The sequence below is a fragment of the Zonotrichia albicollis genome, chromosome 33 (assembly GCF_047830755.1).
Source record: "Zonotrichia albicollis isolate bZonAlb1 chromosome 33, bZonAlb1.hap1, whole genome shotgun sequence".
Lineage (NCBI taxonomy): Eukaryota > Metazoa > Chordata > Aves > Passeriformes > Passerellidae > Zonotrichia > Zonotrichia albicollis.
In genome coordinates this window covers 5,846,269-5,862,202 of record NC_133851.1, presented here as the reverse complement: position 1 = coordinate 5,862,202, position 15,934 = coordinate 5,846,269, and positions in this window count along the sequence as shown.

Sequence of the window (15,934 nt, the reverse complement as noted above, 5' to 3'; positions counted from 1 at the left end):
GAAGTAAAACTGACCTGTCCATCTTCTGGCTGGCAGATTGCAGGAGCCACTTAGCTCTATCAAACCAGCCCGACTCGGCACTGGTGCCACCTTTCATCTGGGAACCATCCTGCGTGTCGTGGATTGTCAGGAGCCAGCCAGCCACTCTCAGCCACAGGGCCCCAAACACATACCACGGCCATTTTCCCTGGAAGAAAATCTTAGCGGCCCGCCTTCTGGCTGGCAGATTGCAGGAGCCACTCGGTACTATCAAACCAGCCCGACTTGGCACTGGTGCCACCTTTCATCTGGGAACCATCCTGCGTATCGTGGATTTTCAGGAGCCAGCCGGCCACTGCCAGCCACAGGTCCCCAAAAACAAACTACGGCCCTTTTCCCTGGAAGTAAAATAGACCTGCCCATCATCTGGCTGGCAGATTGCAGAAGCCACTTGGCTCTATCAAACCAGCCTGATTCGGCACTGGTGCCACCTTTCATCTGGGAACCATCCTGCGCGGCGTGGATTTTAAGGAACCAGCCGGCCATTCAAGGCCACAGGCCCCGGAAAAAAAACCACGGCCTTTTTCCCTGGCAAACAAAACTGAGCGACCCGGCTGCTGGTGACAGATTGCAGGAGCCACATGGCTCTATCACACCAGCCCAACTCGGCACTGGTACCACCTTGGGTCTGGGAACCATCATGCGCGGCGTGGATTTTAAGGAGCCAGCCGGCCATTCCCAGCCACAGGGCCCCAAACACAAACTGCGGCCCTTTTCCCTGGAAGTAAAACTGACCTGTCCATCTTCTGGCTGGCAGATTGCAGGAGCCACGCGGTACTATCAAACCAGCCCGACTTGGCACTGGTGCCATTTTTTTCATTTGGGAACCATCCAGCGCGGCATGGATTTTCAGGAGCCAGCGGGCCATTCCCAGCCACAGGCCCCCGAAAACAAATCACGGCCCTTTTCCCTGGCAAACAAAACTCACCCACCCCGCTTATGGATGGCAGATTGCAGGAGCCACTTGGCTCTATCAAACCAGCCCGACTCAGCACTGGTGCCACCTTTCATCTGGGAACCATCCTGCGTATCGTGGATTTTCAGGAGCCAGCCGGCCACTCCCAGCCACAGGCCCCCAAACACAAACTATGGCCCTTTTCCCTGGAAGTAAAACTGACCTGCCCATCTTCTGGCTGGCAGATTGCAGGAGCCACTTGCCTCTATCAAACCAGCCCGACTTGGCACTGGTACCCCTTTGGGTCTAGGAACCATCCTACGTATCGTGGATTTTCAGGAGCCAGCCGGCAACTCCCAGCCACAGGCCCCCAACAGAAACCACATCCCTTTTCCCTGGCAAACAAAACTGACCCGCCCCGCTCCTGGCTGGCAGATTGCAGGAGACACTTGGCTCTATCAAACCAGCCCGACTCGGCACTGGTGCCAGTTTTCATCTGGGAACCATCCCGCTTATCGTGGATTTTCAGGAGCCAGCCGGCCATTCCCAGCCACAGGCCCCAACCCAAAAACTACGGCCCTTTTCCCTGGAAGGAAAACTGACCTGCCCATCTTCTGGCTGTCAGATTGCAGGAGCCACTTGGCTCTATGAAACCAGCCCGACTCGGCACTGGTGCCACCTTTCATCTGGGAACCATCCTGCGTGTCGTGGATTTTCAGGAGCCAGCCGGCCACTCCCAGCCACAGGCCCCCAAACTCCTACCGCGGACCTTTTCCCTGGAAGTAAAACTGACCTGCCCATCTCCTGGCTGGCAGATTGCAGGAGCCACTTGGCTCTATCATACCAGCCCGATTTGGCACTGGTGCCCACTTCGGTCTGGGAACCATTCTGCGTATCGTAGATTTTCAGGAGCCAGCCGGCCACTCCCAGCCACAGGCCCCCAACACAAACTATGGGCCTTTTCCCTGGCAAACAAACTCACCCACCCCGCTTCTGGCTGGCAGATTGCAGGAGCCACATGGCTCTATCAAACCAGCCCAACTCGGCACTGGTGTCACCTTGGGTCTGGGAACAATCATGCGTGGGGTGGATTTTAAGGAGCCAGACGGCCATTCTCAGCCACAGGACCCCAACACAAACTACGGCCCTTTTCCCTGTAAGTAAAACTGACCTGCCCATCTTCTGGCTGGCAGATTGCAGGAGCCACATGGCTCTATCAAACCAGCCCGACTCGGCACTGGTGCCACTTTTCATCTGGAAACCATCCCGCTTATCGTGGATTTTCAGGAGCCAGCCGGCCACTCCCAGCCACAGACCCCCAACACAAACCACGGCCCTTTTCCCTGGCAAAGAAAACTGACCCGCCACGCTTCTGGCTGGCAGATTGCAGGAGCCACATGGCTCTATCAAACCAGCCCGACTTGGCACTGGTGCCACTTTTCATCTGGAAACCATCCCGCTTATCGTGGATTTTCAGGAGCCAGCCGGCCACTCCCAGCCACAGGCCCCCAAACAAAAACTACGGCCCCTTTCCCTGGAAGGAAAACTGACCTGCCCATCGTCTGGCTGGCAGATTGCAGGAGCCACTTGGCTCTATCAAACCAGCCCGACTCGGCACTGGTGCCACCTTTCATCTGGTAACCATCCTGCGTGTCGTGGATTTTCAGGAGCCAGCCGGCCACGCCCTGCCACAGGCCCCAAAACACAAACTACGGCCCTTTTCCCTGGAAGTAAAATTGGCCTGCCCATCGTCTGGCTGGCAGATTGCGGGACACACATGGCTCCATCAAACCAGCCTGACTCAGCACTGGTGCCACCTTTCATCTGGGAACCATCCTGCGTATCGTGGATTTTCAGGAGCCAGCCGGCCACTCCCAGCCACAGGCCCCCAAACTCCTACCGCGGACCTTTTCCCTGGAAGTAAAACTGACCTGACCATCTCCTGGCTGGCAGATTGCAGGAGCCACTTGGCTCTATCATACCAGCCCGATTTGGCACTGGTGCCCACTTCGGTCTGGGAACCATCCTGCGTATCGTAGATTTTCAGGAGCCAGCCGGCCACTCCCAGCCACAGGCCCCCAAACACAAACTATGGGCCTTTTCCCTGGCAAACAAAACTCACCCACCCCGCTTCTGGCTGGCAGATTGCAGGAGCCACATGGCTCTATCAAACCAGCCCAACTCGGCACTGGTGTCACCTTGGGTCTGGGAACAATCATGCGTGGGGTGGATTTTAAGGAGCCAGACGGCCATTCTCAGCCACAGGCCCCCAACACAAACTACGGCCCTTTTCCCTGGAAGTAAAACGGACCTGCCCATCTTCTGGCTGGCAGATTGCAGGAGCCACATGGCTCTATCAAACCAGCCCGACTCGGCACTGGTGCCACCTTTCATCTGGTAACCATCCTGCGTGTCGTGGATTTTCAGGAGCCAGCCGGCCACGCCCTGCCACAGGCCCCAAAACACAAACTACGGCCCTTTTCCCTGGAAGTAAAACTGACCTGCCCATCTTCTGGCGGGCAGATTGCAGGAGCCACTTGGCTCCCGAAAACCAGCCCGACTCGGCACTTGTGCCACCTTTCATATGGGAACCATCCCGCGTATCGTGGATTTTCAGGTGCCAGCCGGCCACTCCCAGCCACAGGCCCCCAAACACATACCACGGCCCTTTTCCCTGGAAGTAAAACTGACCTGCCCATCGTCTGGCTGGCAGATTACGGGAGACACTTGGTACTATCAAACCAGCCTGACTCAGCACAGGTGCCACCTTTCATCTGGGAACCATCCTGCGTATCGTGGATTTTCAGGAGCCAGCAGGCCCCTCCCAGCCACAGGCCCCCAAACACAAACTATGGCCCTTTTCCTTGGAAGTAAAACTGACCTGACCATCTTCTGGCTGGCAGATTGCAGGAGCCACTTGCCTCTATCAAACCAGCCCGACTTGGCACTGGTACCCCTTTTGGGTCTGGGAACCATCCTACGTATCGTGGAGTTTCAGGAGCCAGCCGGCCACTCCCAGCCAGAGGCCCCCAACAGAAACCACATCCCTTTTCCCTGGCAAACAAAACTGACCCGCCCCGCTCCTGGCTGGCAGATTGCAGGAGACACTTGGCTCTATCAAACCATCCCGACTCGGCACTGGTGCCCCTTTGGTCTGGGATTCATCCTGCATATCGTGGATTTTCAGGAGCCACCCAGCCACTCCAAGCCACAGGCCCCCAAACACAAACTACGGCCCTTTTCCCTGCAAACAAAACTCACACACCCTGCTTCTGGCTGGCAGATTGCAGGAGCCACATGGCTCTATCAAACCAGCCCAACTCGGCACTGGTGTCACCTTGGGTCTGGGAACAATAATGCGTGGGTGGATTTTAAGGAGCCAGCCGGCCATTCTCAGCCACAGGCCCCCAACACAAACTACGGCCCTTTTCCCTGTAAGTAAAACTGACCTGCCCATCTTCTGGCTGGCAGATTGCAGGAGCCACATGGCTCTATCAAACCAGCCCGACTCGGCACTGGTGCCATTTTTCATTTGGGAACCATCCTGCGTAACGTCGATTTTCAGGAGCCACCCGGCCACTCCCAGCCACAGGCCCCCAAACACATACCACGGCCCATTTCCCTGGAAGTAAAACTGACCTGCCCACCTTCTGGCTTGCAGATTGCAGGAGCCACATGGCTCTATCAAACCAGCCCGATTTGGCACTGGGGCCCCTTGGGTCTGGAAACCATCCTGCGTATCGTGGATTTTCAGGAGCCAGCCGGCCACTCCCAGCCACAGACCCCCAACACAAACCACGGCCCTTTTCCCTGGCAAAGAAAACTGACCCGCCACGCTTCTGGCTGGCAGATTGCAGGAGCCACATGGCTCTATCAAACCAGCCCGACTTGGCACTGGTGCCACTTTTCATCTGGAAACCATCCCGCTTATCGTGGATTTTCAGGAGCCAGCCGGCCACTACCAGCCACAGGCCCCCAAACACAACTACGGCCCCTTTCCCTGGAAGGAAAACTGACCTGCCCATCTTCTGGCTGGCAGATTGCAGGAGCCACTTGGCTCTATCAAACCAGCCCGACTCGGCACTGGTGCCACCTTTCATCTGGTAACCATCCTGCGTGTCGTGGATTTTCAGGAGCCACCCGGCCACGCCCTGCCACAGGCCCCAAAACACAAACTACGGCCCTTTTCCCTGGAAGTAAAACAGACCTGCCCATCTTCTGGCTGTCAGATTCCAGGAGCCACTTGGCTCTCTCAAAGCAGCCCGACTCGGCACTGGTGCCACCTTGGGTCTGGGAACAATCCTGCGCGGCGTGAATTTTCAGGAGCCAGCCGGCCACTCCCAGCCACAGGCCCTGAAAACAAACCACGGCCCTTTTCCCGGGCAAACAAAACTCACCCACCCCGCTTCTGGCTGGCAGATTGCAGGAGCCACTTGGCTCTATCAAACCAGCCCAACTCGGCACTGGTGCCGCCTTGGGTCTGGGAACCATCATGCGTGGCGTGGATTTTCAGGAGCCAGCCGGCTATTCCCCGACACAGGCCCCCAAACACAAACTGTGGCCCTTTTCCCTGGAAGTAAAACAGACCTGCCCATCCTCTGGCTGGCAGATTGCAGGAGCCACTTGCCTCTATCAAACCAGCCCGACTTGGCACTGGTACCCCTTTTGGGTCTGGGAACCATCCTACGTATCGTGGAGTTTCAGGAGCCAGCCGGCCACTCCCAGCCAGAGGCCCCCAACAGAAACCACATCCCTTTTCCCTGGCAAACAAAATTGACCCGCCCCGCTCCTGGCTGGCAGATTGCAGGAGACACTTGGCTCTATCAAACCATCCCGACTCGGCACTGGTGCCCCTTTGGTCTGGGATTCATCCTGCATATCGTGGATTTTCAGGAGCCACCCAGCCACTCCAAGCCACAGGCCCCCAAACACAAACTACGGCCCTTTTCCCTGCAAACAAAACTCACACACCCCGCTTCTGGCTGGCAGATTGCAGGAGCCACATGGCTCTATCAAACCAGCCCAACTCGGCACTGGTGCCACCTTGGGTCTGGGAACCATCATGCGCGGCGTGGATTTTCAGGAGCCAGCCGGCCATTCTCGGCTACAGGCCCCCAAACACGAACTACGGCCTTTTTCCCTGGAAGTAAAACAGACCTGCCCATCTTCTGGCTGTCAGATAGCAGGAGCCACATGGCTCTATCAAACCAGCCCGACTTGGCAGTGGTGCCAACTTGGGTCTGGCTATCATTCTGAGTATCGTGCATTTTCAGGAGCCAGCCAGCCACTCCCAGCCTCAGGCCCCAAACACAAACTACCGGCCCTTTTCCCCGGAAGTAAAACTGACCTGTCCATCTTCTGGCTGGCAGATTGCAGGAGCCACTTAGCTCTATCAAACCAGCCCGACTCGGCACTGGTGCCACCTTTCATCTGGGAACCATCCTGCGTGTCGTGGATTGTCAGGAGCCAGCCAGCCACTCTGAGCCACAGGGCCCCAAACACATACCACGGCCATTTTCCCTGGAAGAAAATCTTAGCGGCCCGCCTTCTGGCTGGCAGATTGCAGGAGCCACTCGGTACTATCAAACCAGCCCGACTTGGCACTGGTGCCACCTTTCATCTGGGAACCATCCTGCGTATCGTGGATTTTCAGGAGCCAGCCGGCCACAGCCAGCCACAGGTCCCCAAAAACAAACTACGGCCCTTTTCTCTGGAAGTAAAATAGACCTGCCCATCATCTGGCTGGCAGATTGCAGAAGCCACTTGGCTCTATCAAACCAGCCTGATTCGGCACTGGTGCCACCTTTCATCTGGGAACCATCCTGCGCGGCGTGGATTTTAAGGAACCAGCCGGCCATTCAAGGCCACAGGCCCCGGAAAAAAAACCACGGCCTTTTTCCCTGGCACACAAAACTCAGCGACCCGGCTGCTGGTGACAGATTGCAGGAGCCACATGGCTCTATCACACCAGCCCAACTCGGCACTGGTGCCACCTTGGGTCTGGGAACCATCATGCGCGGCGTGGATTTTAAGGAGCCAGCCGGCCATTCCCAGCCACAGGGCCCCAAACACAAACTGCGGCCCTTTTCCCTGGAAGTAAAACTGACCTGCCCATCTTCTGGCTGGCAGTTTGCAGGAGCCACGCGGTACTATCAAACCAGCCCGACTTGGCACTGGTGCCATTTTTTTCATTTGGGAACCATCCAGCGTGGCATGGATTTTCAGGAGCCAGCCGGCCACTCCCAGCCACAGGCCCCCAACAGAAACCACATCCCTATTCCCTGGCAAACAAAACTGACCCGCCCCGCTCCTGGCTGGCAGATTGCAGGAGACACTTGGCTCTATCAAACCAGCCCAACTCGGCACTGGTGCCAGTTTTCATCTGGGAACCATCCCGCTTATCGTGGATTTTCAGGAGCCAGTAGGCCATTCCCAGCCACAGGCCCCCAAACAAAAACTACGGCCCTTTTCCCTGGAAGGAAAACTGACCTGCCCATCTTCTGGCTGTCAGATTGCAGGAGCCACTTGGCTCTATCAAACCAGCCCGACTCGGCACTGGTGCCACCTTTCATCTGGGAACCATCCTGCGTGTCGTGGATTTTCAGGAGCCAGCCGGCCACGCCCTGCCACAGGCCCCCAAACAAAAACTACGGCCCTTTTCCCTGCAAACAAAACTCACACACCCCGCTTCTGGCTGGCAGATTGCAGGAGCCACATGGCTCTATCAAACCAGCCCAACTCGGCACTGGTGCCACCTTTCATCTGGGAACTCTCCTGCGTGTCGTGGATTTTCTGGAGCCAGCTGGCCATTCCCAGCCACAGGCCCCTGAAAAAAAGCTATGGTCCTTTTCCCTGGAAGTAAAACTGACCTGTCCATCTTCTGGCTGGCAGAATGCAGGAGCCACTTGGCTCTATCAAACCAGCCCTATTTGGCACTGCTACCCCCTTGGGTCTGGGAACCAACCTGCGTATCGTGGATTTTCAGGAGCCAGCCGGCCACTCCCAGCCACAGGCCCCCAAACACAAACTACGGCCCTTTTCCCTGGAAGTAAAACTGACCTGCCCATCTTCTGGCTGGCAGATTGCAGGAGCCACATGGCTCTATCAAACCAGCCCGACTTGGCAGTGGTGCCAACTTGGGTCTGGCAATCATCCTGAGTATCGTGGATTTTCAGGAGCCAGCCGGCCACTCCCAGCCTCAGGCCCCCAAACACAAACTACCGGCCCTCTTCCCTGGAAGTAAAACTGACCTGTCCATCTTCTGGCTGGCAGATTGCAGGAGCCACTTAGCTCTATCAAACCCGCCCGACTCAGCACTGGTGCCACCTTTCATCTGGGAACCATCCTGCGTGTCGTGCATTTACAGGAGCCAGCCAGCCACTCTGAGCCACAGGGCCCCAAACACATACCACGGCCATTTTCCCTGGAAGAAAATCTTAGCGGCCCATCTTCTGGCTGGCAGATTGCAGGAGCCACGCGGTACTATCAAACCAGCCCGACTTGGCACTAGTGCCATTTTATTCATTTGGGGACCATCCAGCGCGGAATGGATTTTCAGGAGCCAGCCGGCCACTCCCAGCCACAGGCCCCCAAACACAATCTACGGTCCTTTTCCCTGGAAGTAAAACTGGCCTGCCCATCTTCTGGCTGGCAGATTCCAGGAGCCACTTGGCTCTATCAAACCAGCCCGATTTTGCACTGGTGCCACCTTGGGTCTGGGAACCATCCTGCGCGGCGTGGATTTTCAGGAGCCAGCCGGCCATTCCCGGCCACAGGCCCCCGAAAAAAAATCACGGCCCTTTTCCCTGGCAAACAAAACTCACCCACCCCGCTTATGGATGGCAGATTGCAGGAGCCAGTTGGCTCTATCAAACCAGCCCGACTCAGCACTGGTGCCACCTTTCATCTGGGAACCATCCTGTGTATTGGGGATTTTCATGAGCCAGCCGGCCACTCCCAGCCACAGGCCCCAAAACACAAACTACGGCCCTTTTCCCTGGAAGTAAAATTGACCTGCCCATCTTTTGGCTGTAAGATAACAGGAGCTACTTGGTACTATCAAACCAGCCCGACTTGGCACTGGTGCCATTTTTCATTTGGGAACCATCCTGCGTATCGTGGATTTTCAGGAGCCAGCCGGCCACTCCCAGCCACAGGCCCTGAAAAAAAACCACGGCCCTTTTCCCGGGCAAACAAAACTCACCCACCCCGCTTCTGGCTGGCAGATTGCAGGAGCCACTTGGCTCTATCAAACCAGCCCAACTCGGCACCGGTGCCACCTTGGGTCTGGGAACCATCATGCGCGGCGTGGATTTTCAGGAGCCAGCCGGCTATTCCCCGTCACAGGCCCCCAAACACAAACTACGGCCCTTTTCCCTGGAAGTAAAACAGACCTGCCCATCCTCTGGCTGTCAGATTGCAGGAGCCACTTGGCTCTATCAAACCAGCCCGATTTGAGACTGGGGCCCCTTGGGTCTGGAAACCATCCTACGTATTGTGCATTTTCAGGAGCCAGTAGGCCATTCCCAGCCACAGGACCCCAAACAAAATCTACGGCCCTTTTCCCTGGAAGGAAAACTGACCTGCCCATCTTCTGGCTGGCAGATTGCAGGAGCCACTTGGCTCTATCAAACCAGCCCGCCTTGGCAGTGGTGCCTACTTGGGTCTTGCAATCATCCTGAGTATCGTGCATTTTCAGGAGCCAGCCGGCCACTCCCAGCCACAGGCCCCCAAACACAAACTGTGGGCCTTTCCCCTGCCAAACAAAACTCACCCACCCCGCTTCTGGCTGGCAGATTGCAGGAGACACATGGCTCTGTCAAACCAGCCCGACTCGGCACTGGTGCCACCTTTCATCTGGGAACCATCCTGCGTATCGTGGATTTTCAGGAGCCAGCAGGCCATTCCCAGCCACTGGCCCCTGAAAAAAAGCTATGGTCCTTTTCCCTGGAAGTAAAACTGACCTGTCCATCTTCTGGCTGGCAGAATGCAGGAGCCACTTGGCTCTATCAAACCAGCCCGATTTGGCACTGGTGCCCCCTTGGGTCTGGGAACCACCCTGCGTATCGTGGATTTTCAGGAGCCAGCCGGCCACTCCCAGCCACAGGCCCCCAAACACAAACTACGGCCCTTTTCCCTGGAAGTAAAACTGACCTGCCCATCTTCTGGCTGCCAGATAGCAGGAGCCACATGGCTCTATCAAACCAGCCCGACTTGGCAGTGGTGCCTACATGGGTCTTGCAATCATCCTGAGTATCGTGCATTTTCAGGAGCCAGCCGGCCACTCCCAGCCACAGGCCCCCAAACACAAACTACCGGCCCATTTCCCTGGAAGGAAAACTGACCTTTCCATCTTCTGGCTGGCAGATTGCAGGAGCCACTTAGCTCTATCAAACCAGCCCGACTCGGCACTGGTGCCACCTTTCATCTGGGAACCATCCTGCGTATCGTGGATTTTCAGGATCCAGCCGGCCATTCCCAGCCACAGGCCCACGAACAAAAACTACGGCCCTTTTCCCTGGAAGTAAAATTGACCTGCCCATCTTCTGGCTAGCAGACTGCAGGAGCAACTTGGCTCTATCAAACCAGCCCAACTCGGCACTGGTGCCACATTGGGTCTGGGAACCATCATGCGCGTCGTGGATTTTAAGGAGCCAGCCGGCCATTCCCAGCCACAGGCCCCCAACAAAAACTACGGCCCATTTCCCTGGAAGTAAAATTGACCTGCCCACCTTCTGGCTAGCAGATTGCAGGAGCAACTTGGCTCTATCAAACCAGCCCAACTCGGCACTGGTGCCCCCTTGAGTCTGGGAACCATCATGCGCGGCGTGGATTTTCAGGAGCCAGCCGGCCACGCCCTGCCACAGGCCCCCAAACAAAAACTACGGCCCTTTTCCCTGGAAGTAAAACAGACCTGCCCATCTTCTGGCTGTCAGATTGCAGGAGCCACTTGGCTCTATCAAACCAGCCCGACTCGGCACTGGTGCCACCTTGGGTCTGGGAACAATCCTGCGCGGCGTGGATTTTCAGGAGCCAGCCGGCCACTCCCAGCCACAGGCCCTGAAAACAAACCACGGCCCTTTTCCCGGGCAAACAAAACTCACCCACCCCGCTTCTGGCTGGCAGATTGCAGGAGCCACTTGGCTCTATCAAACCAGCCCAACTCGGCACTGGTGCCGCCTTGGGTCTGGGAACCATCATGCGCGGCGTGGATTTTCAGGAGCCAGCCGGCTATTCCCCGACACAGGCCCCCAAACACAAACTGTGGCCCTTTTCCCTGGAAGTAAAACAGACCTGCCCATCCTCTGGCTGGCAGATTGCAGGAGCCACTTGCCTCTATCAAACCAGCCCGACTTGGCACTGGTACCCCTTTTGGGTCTGGGAACCATCCTACGTATCGTGGAGTTTCAGGAGCCAGCCGGCCACTCCCAGCCAGAGGCCCCCAACAGAAACCACATCCCTTTTCCCTGGCAAACAAAACTGACCCGCCCCGCTCCTGGCTGGCAGATTGCAGGAGACACTTGGCTCTATCAAACCATCCCGACTCGGCACTGGTGCCCCTTTGGTCTGGGATTCATCCTGCATATCGTGGATTTTCAGGAGCCACCCAGCCACTCCAAGCCACAGGCCCCCAAACACAAACTACGGCCCTTTTCCCTGCAAACAAAACTCACACACCCCGCTTCTGGCTGGCAGATTGCAGGAGCCACATGGCTCTATCAAACCAGCCCAACTCGGCACTGGTGCCACCTTGGGTCTGGGAACCATCATGCGCGGCGTGGATTTTCAGGAGCCAGCCGGCCATTCTCAGCTACAGGCCCCCAAACACGAACTACGGCCTTTTTCCCTGGAAGTAAAACAGACCTGCCCATCTTCTGGCTGTCAGATAGCAGGAGCCACATGGCTCTATCAAACCAGCCCGACTTGGCAGTGGTGCCAACTTGGGTCTGGCTATCATCCTGAGTATCGTGCATTTTCAGGAGCCAGCCAGCCACTCCCAGCCTCAGGCCCCAAACACAAACTACCGGCCCTTTTCCCCGGAAGTAAAACTGACCTGTCCATCTTCTGGCTGGCAGATTGCAGGAGCCACTTAGCTCTATCAAACCAGCCCGACTCGGCACTGGTGCCACCTTTCATCTGGGAACCATCCTGCGTATCGTGGATTTTCAGGAGCCAGCCGGCCACAGCCAGCCACAGGTCCCCAAAAACAAACTACGGCCCTTTTCCCTGGAAGTAAAATAGACCTGCCCATCATCTGGCTGGCAGATTGCAGAAGCCACTTGGCTCTATCAAACCAGCCTGATTCGGCACTGGTGCCACCTTTCATCTGGGAACCATCCTGCGCGGCGTGGATTTTAAGGAACCAGCCGGCCATTCAAGGCCACAGGCCCCGGAAAAAAAACCACGGCCTTTTTCCCTGGCAAACAAAACTCAGCGACCCGGCTGCTGGTGACAGATTGCAGGAGCCACATGGCTCTATCACACCAGCCCAACTCGGCACTGGTGCCACCTTGGGTCTGGGAACCATCATGCGCGGCGTGGATTTTAAGGAGCCAGCCGGCCATTCCCAGCCACAGGGCCCCAAACACAAACTGCGGCCCTTTTCCCTGGAAGTAAAACTGACCTGCCCATCTTCTGGCTGGCAGTTTGCAGGAGCCACGCGGTACTATCAAACCAGCCCGACTTGGCACTGGTGCCATTTTTTCCATTTGGGAACCATCCAGCTTGGCATGGATTTTCAGGAGCCAGCCGGCCACTCCCAGCCACAGGCCCCCGAAAACAAATCACGGCCCTTTTCCCTGGCAAACAAAACTCACCCACCCCGCTTCTGGATGGCAGATTGCAGGAGCCACTTGCCTCTATCAAACCAGCCCGACTCAGCACTGGTGCCACCTTTCATCTGGGAACCATCCTGCGTATCGTGGATTTTCAGGAGCCAGCTGGCCACTCCCAGCAACAGGCCCCCAAACACAAACTATGGCCCTTTTCCCTGGAAGTAAAACTGACCTGCCCATCTTCTGGCTGGCAGATTGCAGTAGCCACTTGCCTCTATCAAACCAGCCCGACTTGGCACTGGTACCCCTTTGCGTCTAGGAACCATCCTACGTATCGTGGATTTTCAGGAGCCAGCCGGCCACTCCCAGCCACAGGCCCCCAACAGAAACCACATCCCTATTCCCTGGCAAACAAAACTGACCCGCCCCGCTCCTGGCTGGCAGATTGCAGGAGACACTTGGCTCTATCAAACCAGCCCAACTCGGCACTGGTGCCAGTTTTCATCTGGGAACCATCCCGCTTATCGTGGATTTTCAGGAGCCAGCCGGCCATTCCCAGCCACAGGCCCCCAAACAAAAACTACGGCCCTTTTCCCTGGAAGGAAAACTGACCTGCCCATCTTCTGGCTGTCAGATTGCAGGAGCCACTTGTCTCTATCAAACCAGCCCGACTCGGCACTGCTGCCACCTTTCATCTGGGAACCATCCTGCGTGTCGTGGATTTTCAGGAGCCAGCCGGCCACGCCCTGCCACAGGCCCCCAAACAAAAACTACGGCCCTTTTCCCTGCAAACAAAACTCACACACCCCGCTTCTGGCTGGCAGATTGCAGTAGCCACATGGCTCTATCAAACCAGCCCAACTCGGCACTGGTGCCACCTTTCATCTGGGATCTCTCCTGCGTGTCGTGGATTTTCTGGAGCCAGCCGGCCATTCCCAGCCACAGGCCCCTGAAAAAAAGCTATGGTCCTTTTCCCTGGAAGTAAAACTGACCTGTCCATCTTCTGGCTGGCAGAATGCAGGAACCACTTGGCTCTATCAAACCAGCCCTATTTGGCACTGCTACCCCCTTGGGTCTGGGAACCAACCTGCGTATCGTGGATTTTCAGGAGCCAGCCGGCCACTCCCAGCAACAGGCCCCCAAACACAAACTACGGCCCTTTTCCCTGGAAGTAAAACTGACCTGCCCATCTTCTGGCTGGCAGATTGCAGGAGCCACATGGCTCTATCAAACCAGCCCGACTTGGCAGTGGTGCCAACTTGGGTCTGGCAATCATCCTGAGTATCGTGGATTTTCAGGAGCCAGCCGGCCACTCCCAGCCTCAGGCCCCCAAACACAAACTACCGGCCCTCTTCCCTGGAAGTAAAACTGACCTGTCCATCTTCTGGCTGGCAGATTGCAGGAGCCACTTAGCTCTATCAAACCCGCCCGACTCAGCACTGGTGCCACCTTTCATCTGGGAACCATCCTGCGTGTCGTGGATTTACAGGAGCCAGCCAGCCACTCTGAGCCACAGGGCCCCAAACACATACCACGGCCATTTTCCCTGGAAGAAAATCTTAGCGGCCCATCTTCTGGCTGGCAGATTGCAGGAGCCACGCGGTACTATCAAACCAGCCCGCCTTGGCACTAGTGCCATTTTATTCATTTGGGGACAATCCAGCGCGGAATGGATTTTCAGCAGCCAGCCGGCCATTCCCAGCCACAGGCCCCCAACAAAAACTACGGCCCATTTCCCTGGAAGTAAAATTGACCTGCCCACCTTCTGGCTAGCAGATTGCAGGAGCAACTTGGCTCTATCAAACCAGCCCAACTCGGCACTGGTGCCCCCTTGAGTCTGGGAACCATCATGCGCGGCGTGGATTTTCAGGAGCCAGCCGGCCATTCCCAGCCACAGGCCCCGAAACACAAACTACGGCCCTTTTCCCTGGAAGTAAAACAGACCTGCCCATCTTCTGGCTGTCAGATTGCAGGAGCCACTTGGCTCTATCAAACCAGCCCGACTCGGCACTGGTGCCACCTTGGGTCTGGGAACAATCCTGCGCGGCGTGGATTTTCAGGAGCCAGCCGGCCACTCCCAGCCACAGGCCCTGAAAACAAACCACGGCCCTTTTCCCGGGCAAACAAAACTCACCCACCCCGCTTCTGGCTGGCAGATTGCAGGAGCCACTTGGCTCTATCAAACCAGCCCAACTCGGCACTGGTGCCGCCTTGGGTCTGGGAACCATCATGCGCGGCGTGGATTTTCAGGAGCCAGCCGGCTATTCCCCGACACAGGCCCCCAAACACAAACTGTGGCCCTTTTCCCTGGAAGTAAAACAGACCTGCCCATCCTCTGGCTGGCAGATTGCAGGAGCCACTTGCCTCTATCAAACCAGCCCGACTTGGCACTGGTACCCCTTTTGGGTCTGGGAACCATCCTACGTATCGTGGAGTTTCAGGAGCCAGCCGGCCACTCCCAGCCAGAGGCCCCCAACAGAAACCACATCCCTTTTCCCTGGCAAACAAAACTGACCCGCCCCGCTCCTGGCTGGCAGATTGCAGGAGACACTTGGCTCTATCAAACCATCCCGACTCGGCACTGGTGCCCCTTTGGTCTGGGATTCATCCTGCATATCGTGGATTTTCAGGAGCCACCCAGCCACTCCAAGCCACAGGCCCCCAAACACAAACTACGGCCCTTTTCCCTGCAAACAAAACTCACACACCCCGCTTCTGGCTGGCAGATTGCAGGAGCCACATGGCTCTATCAAACCAGCCCAACTCGGCACTGGTGCCACCTTGGGTCTGGGAACCATCATGCGCGGCGTGGATTTTCAGGAGGCAGCCGGCCATTCTCAGCTACAGGCCCCCAAACACGAACTACGGCCTTTTTCCCTGGAAGTAAAACAGACCTGCCCATCTTCTGGCTGTCAGATAGCAGGAGCCACATGGCTCTATCAAACCAGCCCGACTTGGCAGTGGTGCCAACTTGGGTCTGGCTATCATCCTGAGTATCGTGCATTTTCAGGAGCCAGCCAGCCACTCCCAGCCTCAGGCCCCAAACACAAACTACCGGCCCTTTTCCCCGGAAGTAAAACTGACCTGTCCATCTTCTGGCTGGCAGATTGCAGGAGCCACTTAGCTCTATCAAACCAGCCCGACTCGGCACTGGTGCCACCTTTCATCTGGGAACCATCCTGCGTATCGTGGATTTTCAGGAGCCAGCCGGCCACAGCCAGCCACA